Source organism: Mytilus californianus, unplaced genomic scaffold, assembly GCF_021869535.1.
Source record: "Mytilus californianus isolate M0D057914Y unplaced genomic scaffold, xbMytCali1.0.p SCAF_5, whole genome shotgun sequence".
Classification (NCBI taxonomy): domain Eukaryota; kingdom Metazoa; phylum Mollusca; class Bivalvia; order Mytilida; family Mytilidae; genus Mytilus; species Mytilus californianus.
In genome coordinates this window covers 76,862,800-76,875,567 of record NW_026262701.1, presented here as the reverse complement: position 1 = coordinate 76,875,567, position 12,768 = coordinate 76,862,800, and the positions used below count along the sequence as shown (strand labels likewise).

Genomic DNA, 12,768 nt, shown 5'->3' with positions numbered 1-12,768 from the left:
TTTAAAAAAATAGAAGGTACAAAGTTATTATGTCTGAAGCTGTCAGGGAGAATTATAAAACCCTTGACATAAAATTATCCATATTTTGAGTGAGAGGTGTGAGATCTTTCTATAATGCCCGCCCCGCCCCTCCACCCCCCCCCCCCCCCCCCCCAAAAAAAAAAAGTAAACAAGAAAAGACTTGACTCATCAAATAAATAAATAAAGAGCTGCGCTATAAGCGCACGATACGCCCGTTGTCCTTTTAGCATTTATTTATGCTTTAAATGATTTTTTTCAACGATTAATTTCCTTGGCCGTTTCCGACATTTCTTTCAGAGGAAAAATTCCACAACTGTACAACATCAAATCAGAAATTATATAAAAAACAAAAAGGTACTAAGTTCAATAGATATAAACAAGTCACCATAGTTTCATCATAAACTGCTGAAAGTATTTTTGATTTATTATCCGAAAAACTGGAAAAAAGCCTAATTTTTTTTAAGAATAAGACTGCATAACACCAAAAATGTAAATGTTTCATAAAAGTTGGTAAAAGTGTTTTTGAGTTATTGTCCAAAAACTGGAAAAATCCCCATTTTTTTCAATATAAAAATTCATAACTGAAAAACGTAAAATCTGAAATTTATAAAAATTGAAAGGTAGCTTAAGTCAACAGATATAAACATTTCACCAAAGTTTCATAAAATTTTGTGAAAGTGTTTATGAGTGATTGTCCGAAAACTGGAAAATCCCCCCTTTTTTAAGCATAAAAATTCGGACACGTAAAATCTGAAATTAACAAAAATCGAAAAGGAGCATACGTCAATAGATATAAACAATTCACCAAAGTTTCATTAAAGTTGATGGAAGCATTTTTGAGTTATTGTCCGAAAACTGGAAAATCCCCCTTTTTTTAAGGATAAAACTTCATAACATGGAAACGAAAAATTTGATATTTATAAAAATCGATAGGGCGCTTACGTCAATAGATATAAACAATTCAACAAAATTTCATAAAAGTTGGTGGAAGCGTTTTTTATTAATTGTCCGAAGTGTGGACGACAGACGGACGGACGGACGGACAACGGTATACCATAATACGTCCCGTCTTAGACGGGCGTATAAAAACCAAGAAACAAGTTATAAAAAAGGCTAAACACACATAGTACAGAAACAAGCGTGCTCGAAGTTTGTGTTAGTTAGTTTAAAGCGAATAACTACCTATAAACCATCATGTGTCTGAGCCTACAAAATCAGTCAGTACACTTGCAATGGATTTTGCCAAAAAAATTACTGTAATTTTATTATCGACACCTGTTCGGATTAAAAATCAATTATGTATCAAATATATCGACAGTTAATTTTTTATTAATTTTTTCTGTAAGTTAGTATTCTCAGCAGAATCTCTATTAAAACTATGGCTTTATAATAAATTCTCTTCATACCTTTTTTCTATTACATCGCAACACGACGATTTGATATATACTGATATGAACAGAAAAAGATGTCGCTTACACGGCAGCGAAATAACAACCCAACGAAACATAACCAAAAGTCTTTTGGGAAGCACTTATATTGTATTCAACAGAAGACGGGTGTCTCTATACATATATTATGTCAACTTCCGAATCGTTTGAAAAGTATGATATACCTTAAGCAACTATCAAGTTATTTTTGAAAGTCACACTGGAAGTACATTCGCTTGCACAAACTACTTATTAATAAGTTAGTACTATAATAGAATAAATAAAAAAGCTGGTGTGATTATCTTGCTATGTAGCCTTAGTTCGTTTTGTATATAATTTTTTTTTATTTAGGTTTATTAATATGTTTCGGAATTTAATGTGACGTCCATTTTCGATGAACTAGTACACATTTGTGTAAAGGGTCCAGCTGGAGCAAGACTCCGTGTTCGGGATGTTCTCGCTGTATTGAAGACCCACTAGTGGCCTTGGGTTGTTTTTGCTTTTTGGTCGGGTTGTTGTCTCTTTGCCCAATTCTCGTTCCTATTCTGACAACAGAAAGGAAAGTTTTTTTTTTGTTTATAATTCAGGGGAAAGTAATTAGTATGAAACAGTTAATTTTACCCTACAGTGGTTAAAGTTCCATAACTCTTAAATATTGTCACATAAAAAGGAGAGTAATGAATGCTATGCTACCAAGTGTATGAACTTTCTGCCATTTACATTAAGTTAAACCTTGCACAATTATATTTCCGTAAGCGTTTCAAAAAATGATACGAAACAATATTCCAAAACATCGTTCCCTGCAGAGAAATGATAATTATAAAAAATATGAAAGGACCATTATATACGTTTGTTACAAATAATTAAGAGCTGGATTGATTGATTGTTGGTTGCTAAACAAATACTAGGTAGAGGAAGCGAAGTTAACTAATTTTAAATTTTAGTTTGTTATCATCATTGACCCCCCCCCCCCCCCTTTTCCCCCATCATTATTATAGGAAATTAGCACGAACAAAACCAAAAATCGAAACAATAAAAGAAAATTATTATAAAACGATGAAAAAATAAGTTATGACTGACAGCAAATTGAATAAGGACCACAACTGTAATACATTCATACAAATTAATAGCTTCAGATGTTAGTAGGCAGGTACAGAATAAGAAAGTTACTGTTTTAGATTGGTTCAAGTCCCTGTCATGCCATTTGGGAGTAGTAAAGAACGATACCAAGATAAAAATTAATGATATATAAGAAGAAATCGACATGACTCACTAGAAGACGATTTTTACACACACACAAAAAACTTGTACAATGACAAAAGATTTATCTATTAAATATTAAATTTTTATTGACCTTTTTTTTTGACTAGCAAACAAATATTAAGGCTATTCAAAAGAGATGTTTTATGTCCCGAATAAAACGCAAAATCCATGACCGAGCATGGTAACAGTCACGTGGTAACTGTACCAAAGCAGAATTAAAATTGTCAGCGTTTATCCATATCCTGCATTCATGTTTTAGGAACGACATCAAAAGATCAATGTAGGATGAAAAACTTAAATCAAATAGTTTGGGGTGGGAGAGGGGGAAAGGGGGGGGGTGTACAATTGCTGCGAGTTTTGTTTATCCAAAATCGATTTTAAATATATCCATATTTTACAATCAATTTTTCCCAAATTAAGTTAAGAAGGGGGGGGGGGGGGGGGGGTGTCAGTGAAAAAAACTATGTCAATTAAGTTTTTTTATCCTACATTGAACTTTTGATGTCGTCCCTTACTTCTTGGCTTTGTGAAAGCGTCGACCATGTGCATAATACGCTGTCATCATTGCAGAAGTTGAAACACTATGTATTTCCGTTGGTGACCTACATGTAGATGAATGTCCTAATAAAACTATGAAAGGAAGCATTCAAATTTCAATTTAAAAGGAATAAATGAGGAAGTAAAATAAAACAAATCAATAAATCTGAAATCAGGTTTACATGTTATATCTTAAAAATATTGTGTGATTTGGAGAGTGTTATGAACGCCGGGGTTTCATCACTTAACCATCAGAGAAGAAGGAACACCACAAACTTAAGTCAAACCCAGCATATAATTGTGATATGAATTATTTCCTATACCTGCTGTCGTAAATAATGGTAGCGAGGATTAAATGTCGCTAATGCTTTACCAACTCTAGCCTCAGACACGTTGATTCCTTTGCTTGATAAATGGCATGTCATCATTTTCCGACCGTATGTGGGTCCAGCTGAAATTAACACACACTATGCGCACATCATGTTTTAAATGAAACTACTAGTATATGTTCCATGTACATGATGTATATAGTTTGGAATACGTTTGTGTCGATCTGGGTTTTTTTTTTAACTTTTTTTTTATTTCAAAAGAAGATCGTCACTGACTGAGGCCCATTTTTTGTGTCGACATATTTGTCCTATAATACTCGTTTTGCTTTCAAATATTAAAGATGTAAAATCATATTAAATAAAAGATAATATAATGTACATCATAAAACAGAACTTCATGGGAACTGTATTATGTTTGTTGAAATACTATTCACATAATTATGATAATATTAATTCTTTGCTATAAGAAGTCATTCATCCTTCGAAATATACATTTACCACACATACATGCATGTAAGTTAAATTCATATTTTCTTTTATAAGATGATGCTTATTTGATATTCTGCGACAGAGAACTGTGAATATTATAAGCTTGGTAATAACAAGTTTGTATTAAACAGAATCAAAATTAGGAAATGCTGTACAATGCAGAAAATATTCGTTTACAAATATACAAATTTGAAAAAAAATACTAGCGCAGTGATCAGAATAATATAACATCTACACCCACCCCTCCCCACCCCCACTCCACCCGCGAACCCTCCTCCTTGAACATGCACAGAAACTGACATGGACAATATCTTATATTCTAATATTTTCCCTTCTTTTCTTACATGTTTGACACATTCAGCCACGATATGGTTTAATGCTCCTTCGTCTACTTCGCATCGCCTAGTAATTCCATTTTCAGAACAAAAACGGCTTATTGTTCGCGCTGATGCATGCTTGATTCCTAAAGAAGTCAAGTGTTGAGAAATGTCTTGGTGTGTTCTTCCGTCAAGTATCATTTGTTGAATCAAACAACGATGGTCTAAAAGTTCTTCCATTCTTTCAACATGTACAAAAGTCATGTGAATAAGTGACTTCTTCACTTCGAGAGAACTAAATTAAAGATTTCAACGCCGACAATTCAAAGAAAGAAAAGACAAAGATAAACAAAAGTCAGATAGATAGACAGATAGATAGATGCAATGAATGACAGATTGATAGATCGAAAGATAGATATATACATGTAGCTACAAAGACAGTTAGATATATAGATAATGGTCATAATCGTACTTGTCAGTGTACCATTCTTGTTCGGAATTAGTTGATACCACACATAGTTCACACACACACATCATAAAAAGATCTTCAAGATATTGCGCTTAAAACAAGAAAAAAGAAAACGGATATAGTAAAACATTTAATAAATAGTGTCAACAATTTGAACATTTAAAACACCTATATTGAAACAAATTACATTTCGATCTCATTATTAGACATTTAAATAATGAAGCAGATGGGAACATTTTTCAAATTTGAATATTGCACAGTAAAATGAAAAATGAAAAATGCTCCATATTGGAGCATTTTTCATTTTTCAATATTTGAAGTCAAATTGAAAAATGCTCCACGTTGGAGCATTTTTCATTTTTCAATATTTGAAGTCAAATTGAAAAATGCTCTAACGTGGAGCATTTTTCATTTTTCAATATTGTAAGTGAAATTGAAAAATGCTAACGGTCAGCAATTTCAATATTTGCTTTTAAGAATGAGATTGAAATATGTTTTGTTTTCTAAAACAAGCAAATACAAATGTTTTAATATATTTAAACTTTTGACAAAATAAAATCATTTTTAACACAAACTTATTGTTATTTGTTTCAATATCTTCGTGAAATCAAAAATATAATCTCATGAAAATAACAAATTTCAAATCTCATAGAGGAAATGGTTTTTCAAAAGTGACTTCAATAGATTTTTGTTACATTTTTCAAACCAATTAACTTCAAAAGTTGCAGAGCATTTTGCAAAATCTATTTTCATTTTAAAATGACAAATGTTTGGCGTTAATGTACACGGACGGAGCAGACGTTCGCATTCCTAAAAGAAACAGGCCTAAGAAATTTTTTAGGAGGAATAAGTTATGGGCAAGCGGTTCATTAGAATCTGATAGCACTCGTCGTCTATCTTAAAATAAACAAGTATGTATTATAGGTTTAAACTTGCGACCAAGAACATCGAGATTTAAAAAGATAAATTTAAAGAATGGTTTAAAGTGTTTGATTTATACTGAAGCGAAAACCAAAGGCAAACCAAGGAGGTATCAAGCTTAAAATTGTTAAAAGAAAATCTGTGGTTGCATATCAAAATACCGAAAATCAAGGTAGGTGTGTTGTAAATTTGTTCGAGCTTTATGTTTCTTGATAACCACAGGTTCCATGAAAAGCCGATGCGTTGTACCCAAGACCTTTGAAAATTCAAAACAGTAACTTCAGGTATGCTGATTTACCAATTACTAGACATGGCCTAGCTAATATTGTAACTAGAAATTTTCAGGAAGCTAGTATAAGTGGTTTCCACACTAACCACAGTGACTCGCTTCGAGCGTCTGCGACAACAAAGAATTTACGACGCCGGTGTAGATAAGCAATTCATATATATGCAAGGTCGCAGTTCATAGATCAAATGCTGTGAGAAATTACAAAAGAACAAATTAAAGAAAAATTAATTATGTTAATAAAGGGCGAACCGAAAATGAAACCAATGATTCCAATAGGTTCAAAATATCCAATTCTGATGTCAATGTGTCCATTACGTTAAATATGTCGTTGAAGTGATTTGTAATATTTCAGTCAGTGTTGTGTAATATCTCAGCCAGTGTTGTGTTTTGATGAAAAAAATTGTCTGAGTATATTAATAAAAAATGCCGTGATCCTATATTCTTTTTTGTCAGTTTCTGTCGTCTTGTCCCATTAACAGCGATACAACGTACTTTTAAGTTTAAAAAGGCTACTAACAAAGCTAGTAGTTAGACTTGTCCCGGTTATTGTAAATTGGGTGTAATGTACTATAATAGACCGATAAATATTGGGCCGATGTGGGTATAATATCACCCCTTAAATATTTTAATTTTAATATTATAACTAAAGGTTTTTAAATTATTACACCGTGTGACACGGATGCTCCATTCCGGTGGAATTTACGAAGATTAGGTACAAGTTTAAACGTTACATAACAAGTTAATAAAGGTGTGATACATCATGTGTGTACCAAACGAACTTAATGAATATGACTTTTATCAAAAGATGAGTGTTCTTTCCGAATCATTAAAATCGGTATATTTCAATAGTGAGAGGACAGAGCGTAAACTGGAAGCATCTTATATCTTATAAAGTGTTTAATTTGTGTGCACACAATTTGGATTGAACAGTATATTTATGAGACGCCGTTCTTCTATTTATTCCTTATTTTCCGATATCAAAAAATATTTCTTGATATCAAAAAATTGAATTCCTGATATCAAAAATTGATTTTTTGATATCAGAAAATAAGGAATAAATAGTAAAACGGCGCCTCATATATATTACCTAGTATATAATCACTTTACATGTGATAAGCAAGCGAGCAGTTCAATTAATGTCAAACATTGTCGGACGTCGACCAACTAATTGTCATCAGTTTTAAGAATTTTTTCATGTATATTATTGTAATTATCTATCACGTGTATGTGACCATTTGCATGCTAGACAAATTGTGTATGCGTCATTTGTCGATCAAAGGATGTAAACAAGTTTGTATCTCCTTCACCCTTTCCGTCACTATCAAAAGCTGAAACAGAAGGAAAGGTTCGTAAATGTTATTATAATTGTACTAATAATATTATAAATGTTATATATGTTATATATATTCTAATTTACAGTTGTCACTACACATAGGCAGACATATCTCATTATAAACTCATTGGGAGTGTATGCTTCTAAGAATAGAATAGCATGATGATATTATACTGAAGAGATACGTATAGATGATCGTTCTTTCGTATGTTGCGATAAGATGACCCACGAGAAGGTAACACCTTCCTAAACGAAAGCTGATTTTAATCAGCTATAGTTAGAGGAGGGGATAAGGCGTCTTCGCAATGCTAGGCGGTGTTGTCGTAGAAATCAGAAGTGAAAAGTACAGGTTCCAGCCCCGCTCGGGAAGGAAGTAAAGAATCTTACATCCCAACTCCTTTGTTCTAACTGAGTCGGATCACCCCTATCAGATCACCCTATCTTGAGTTTCTTTGTTCTGCATACTTTATTTTGTTCTGTAACATTTGTCGAGAATGTTGAACACACAATAAAACTTAGAAATATTTATGCGGAATCAAGACTAACTTTCAAACTTTATGTAGAAAAAATCCAGTGTCTATGCGGGGAATCGAACTCAATACCTTAAGCATATAAAGCTACGATTTAATTCCCCTACACCAGGACGACTGGATACAAACTCTCTTTTAATTTAACATATTAAAACATTGTATTCGGGGCTCATAAAGGGTATATACTACATAGTAATATATAAAGTAATTTAATTATTGTATGGCATCCTGATCTAGTTGTTAATGTTTTTTCGTATAGTCTAGAAGAGCTGGGATGTAAAATAGTCATCCAAGTCGGACTTGGTGTGTCAGTGTAAGCTCACCCTCTGTCCTCCGACCATCGGGGTGATCTTACATTGACACACCGCGTCCTCAAAGGATAAGAATTACAGATCTACTCTAACATTTTTAGGTTGATTTTCTAGGCACTTTATATATATTATTATATATACTCTATATAGTTGATTTTTTAATCAGTTATCGTTGGAGGGATAACAAGAAAAGAGAGGACGTCATTTTATATATATTTACATGAACATATACATAAGACTTAATTGTAAATTACTGTCTGAAATAATACAGTATGTTTTAACATAACTATGCATCATGAGGTAAATTGTTTTAGAGGAATATAATGATTTTATTTTTGGTTTTATAAAGGTAAGCACGTGTTTATCAAATCCATTACGTTATGAATTAGTGTTGTTACTTCGTTTATCTACAAAGCAAGAAGAGAAAAGAGTAAAGAGGAATATTTATTAAGGCTCTTTTACTTCATATTTATGTGGCTAAGTCTTGTCAAGAACCTCGTCAGTATCTTCGTATGTCATATCTGAATGTTTTTCGTGTTTGGAGAATTTGGTGTCAATGACTAATTGTGATTGATAAATAACTGGTGTAAAAATAGCATTTTCACGTCTTTCAAAAAAACTTTGCTATTTTAAGGAATCAGTATATTTGTGGAGGATATATATATATATCTAAGAACGTCTGAACCAGTGACGACTCTACAACAGATTTTATCCAACGGATCACCAGCAGTGATGGTGATGCAAGGCTGAAAATAGATTCTGTATATATAATAAAAATATAATATATAAAAACAACAGCCCAACAATGTTAGATCTGTAAATTTGCCGAAGCAAATGTTTGGTTCTTCCCTGGCCGGGATTCGAACTCATGCTACTGAGATATCATGGCACCAAATCGCCTTGCACTATGCCCGACGCGCTAGACCACTCAACCACCTAGGCTCTATAAAAATAAGGCTTTCGGTGGCCGGATGTTACCTTTCCTCATCAGTTTTTATCTAGCGTCGTAACACAGTACATGGTATATAAGGCATTAAGATGGAATTGTTACAGATCAGCTGAAATATCTATTATAAAGGATCCTACAAATTATTGTAAGATGCAGTCACAGAAATAAGAATATTATAAGTACGTCTGAACCAGTGACGACTCTACAACAGATTTTATACATCGAACCACTAGCAGTGATGATGATACAAGGCTGAAAATACATTTTGTATTATATAATTCGTCTAAACAACAGCCCAACAATGTTAGATCTGTAAATTTGCGAAAGCAAATTTTTTGTCCTTCCCTGGTCGCGATTCGAACTCATGCTACTGAGATATCGTGGGACCAAATCGCCTTGCACTATGCCCAACGCGCTAGACCACTCGACCACCTAGGCTATATAACAATAAAGATTTCGTTGGCCGGGTGTTACCTTTCCTCGTCAGTTTTTATCTAGCGTCGTAACACAGTACATGATATATAAGGCATGAAGATGTTATATTGAGGTAAATTGTATGGCTTTCCAAATACCGTTTCGATTCCGAACATCACTGAAGAGACATTAACTGTCGAAATCCGGATATGGTGTATTAAAACCTTTGCACCTTTTGTTTGCGGTATACCACCTTTTCCGCAATTTTATTGTTTTTTGTTTAGTATTAAATTTATAATTAAGATCCATTTTATACATCGGTGATCCGTTTATTTGACAATCGCCAATGGCAGTCAGCAGGGTTTAAGAACATTTGTTGTTCGACCTATTAGTCAAATGCGTTTTGTTAAAATATACTTTTTTCACTTTTTTGGTCTTTTGGAAAATGTTGTTTGTACTGTATTTAGACCCCTATAACAAGAAATTTGTTTTGCATGCACACGTATAAAAATTGTGGTTTTCATCCAACGCAATCATAGGTTTGAACGTTGTTTTCAATTTAGACTTCTTTTTATTTTTTCTTTTGGGCTTGTATTATATTTGCCTTCGGGTTTATATGATCCGTTCATCCTATTTTGATTCCTCAAAATTCAAGAGTCTATCCTAAATTGAGGTAAATTGTATGGCTTTCCAAATACCGTTTCGATTCCTAACATCACTGAAGAGACATTAATTGTCGAAATCCGGATATGGTGTACAAAAACCTTTGCACCTTTTGTTTGCGGTATACCATCTTTTCCGCAAGTTTATTGTTTTCTGTTTAGTACTAAATTTATAATTAAGATCCATTTATTACATCGGTGATCCGTTTATTTGACAATCGCCAATGGCAGTCAGCAGGCTTTAAGAACATTTGTTGTTCGACCTGTTAGTCAAATGCGTTTATTAAAATATACTTTTTTCACTTTTTTGGTCTTTTGGAAAATGTTGTTTGTGCTGTATTTAGACCCCTCTAACAAGAAATTTGTTTTGCATGCACACGTATAAAAATTGCGGTTTTTATCCAACGCAATCATAGGTTTGAACGTTGTTTTCAATTTAGACTTGTTTATATTTTTTCGTTTGGGCTTGTATTATATTTTTCCTTCGGGTTTATATGATCCGTTCATCCTATTTTGACTCCTCAAAATTCAAGAGTCTATCCTAAATTGAGGTAAATTGTATGGTTTCCAAATACCGTTTCGAATCCTAACATCACTGAAGAGACATTAATTGTCGAAATCCGGATATGGTGTACAAATTTTTGCACCTTTTGTTTGCGGTATACCATCTTTTCCGCAAGTTTATTGTTTTTTGTTTAGTATTAAGTTTATAACTAAGATCCATTTATTACATCGGTGATCCGTTTATTTGGCAATCGCCAATGGCAGTCAGCAGTGTTTAAGAACTTTTGTTGTTCGACCTGTTAGTCAATGCGTTTTGTTAAAATATACCTTTTCACTTTTTTGGTCTTTTGGAAAATGTTGTTTGTGCTGTATTTAGACCCCTCTAACAAGAAATTTGTTTTGCATGCACAGGTATAAAAATTGCGGTTCTTATCCAACGCAATCATAGGTTGGAACGTTTTTTTTTTCAATTTAGACATGTATATATATATATATATACAAATATATATATATCTATATGCTGTATTTAGACCCCTCTACCAAGAAATTTGTTTTGCATGCAAACGTATAAAAAAATTGCAGTTTTTATCCAACGCAATCATAGGTTTGAACGTTGTTTTCAATTTAGACTTGTTTATATTTTTTCGTATGGGCTTGTATTATATTTGCCTTCGGGTTTATATGATCCGTTCATCCTATTTCGACTCTTTCAAAATTCAAGAGTCTATCCTAAATTGAGGTAAATTATATGGCCTTCCAAATACCGTTTCGATTCCTAACATCACTGAAGAGACATTAATTGTCGAAATCCGGATATGGTATACAAATTTTTGCACCTCATATTTGCGGTATACCATCTTTTCCGCAAGTTTATTGTTTTCTATTTAGTAATAAATTATTATAAGATCCATTTTACAACATCTGGTGATCCGTTTATTTGGCAATCGCCAATGGCAGTCAGCAGGGTTTAAGAACATCAGTTGTTCGACCTGCTAGTCAAATGCGTTTTGTTAAAATATACTTTTTCACTTTTTTGGTCTTTTGGAAAATGTTGTTTGTGCTGTATCTAGACCCCTCTACCAAACATTTTGGTTTTGCATGCACACGTATAAAAATTGCGGTTTTTATCCAACGCAATCATAGGTTTGAACGTTGTTTTCAATTTAGACTTGTTTATATTTTTTCGTTTGGGCTTGTATTATATTTGCCTTCGGGTTTATATGATCCGTTCATCCTATTTCGACTCATTCAAAATTCAAGAGTCTATCCTAAATTGAGGTAAATTATATGGCCTTCCAAATACCGTTTCGATTCCTGACATCACTGAAGAGACATTAATTGTCGAAATCCGGATATGGTGTACAAAAACCTGTGCACCTTTTATTTGCGGTATACCATCTTTTCCGCAAGTTTATTGTTTTCTGTTTAGTATTAAATTTAAAATTCAGACCCATTTATTACATCGGTGATCCGTTTATTTGGCAATCGCCAATGGCAGTCAGCAGGGTTTAAGAACATTTGTTGTTCGACCTGTTAGTCAAATGCGTTTTGTTAAAATATACTTTCTCACTTTTTTGGTCTTTTGGAAAATGTTGTTTGTGCTGTATTTAGACCCCTCTAACAAGAAATTTGTTTTGCATGCACACGTATAAAAATTGCGATTTTTATCCAACGCAATCATAGGTTTGAACGTTGTTTTCAATTTAGACTTGTTTATATTTTTTCGTTTGGGCTTGTATTATATTTGCCTTCGGGTTTATATGATCCGTTCATCCTATTTTGACTCCTCAAAATTCAAGAGTCTATGCAAAATTGAGGTAAATTGTATGGCTTTCCAAATACCGTTTCGATTCCTAACATCACTGAAGAGACATTAATTGTCGAAATCCGGATATGGTGTACAAAAACCTGTGCACCTTTTATTTGCGGTATATCATCTTTTCCGCAAGTTTATTGTTTTCTGTTTAGTATTAAATTTAAAATTAAGACCCATTTATTACATC

At 33.0% G+C, this 12,768-nt stretch overlaps 1 protein-coding gene across 2 annotated transcripts in view; it reads left to right on the top strand.

Moving 5' to 3' along the window:
- Positions 1-12,768, top strand: part of LOC127703079 (uncharacterized) — a 182,639-nt gene that overhangs the window by 135,576 nt on the left and 34,295 nt on the right. Inside the window, exon 1 of one of the 2 annotated variants that reach the window (XM_052207487.1) lies at positions 7,289-7,407. The exons of the other annotated variant lie outside the window; for it this stretch is intronic. The gene's annotated coding sequence lies outside the window, so the exon portion shown is untranslated. Of the gene's footprint in view, positions 1-7,288; positions 7,408-12,768 lie in introns of those variants that run through there. 2 annotated transcript variants of the gene reach the window in all.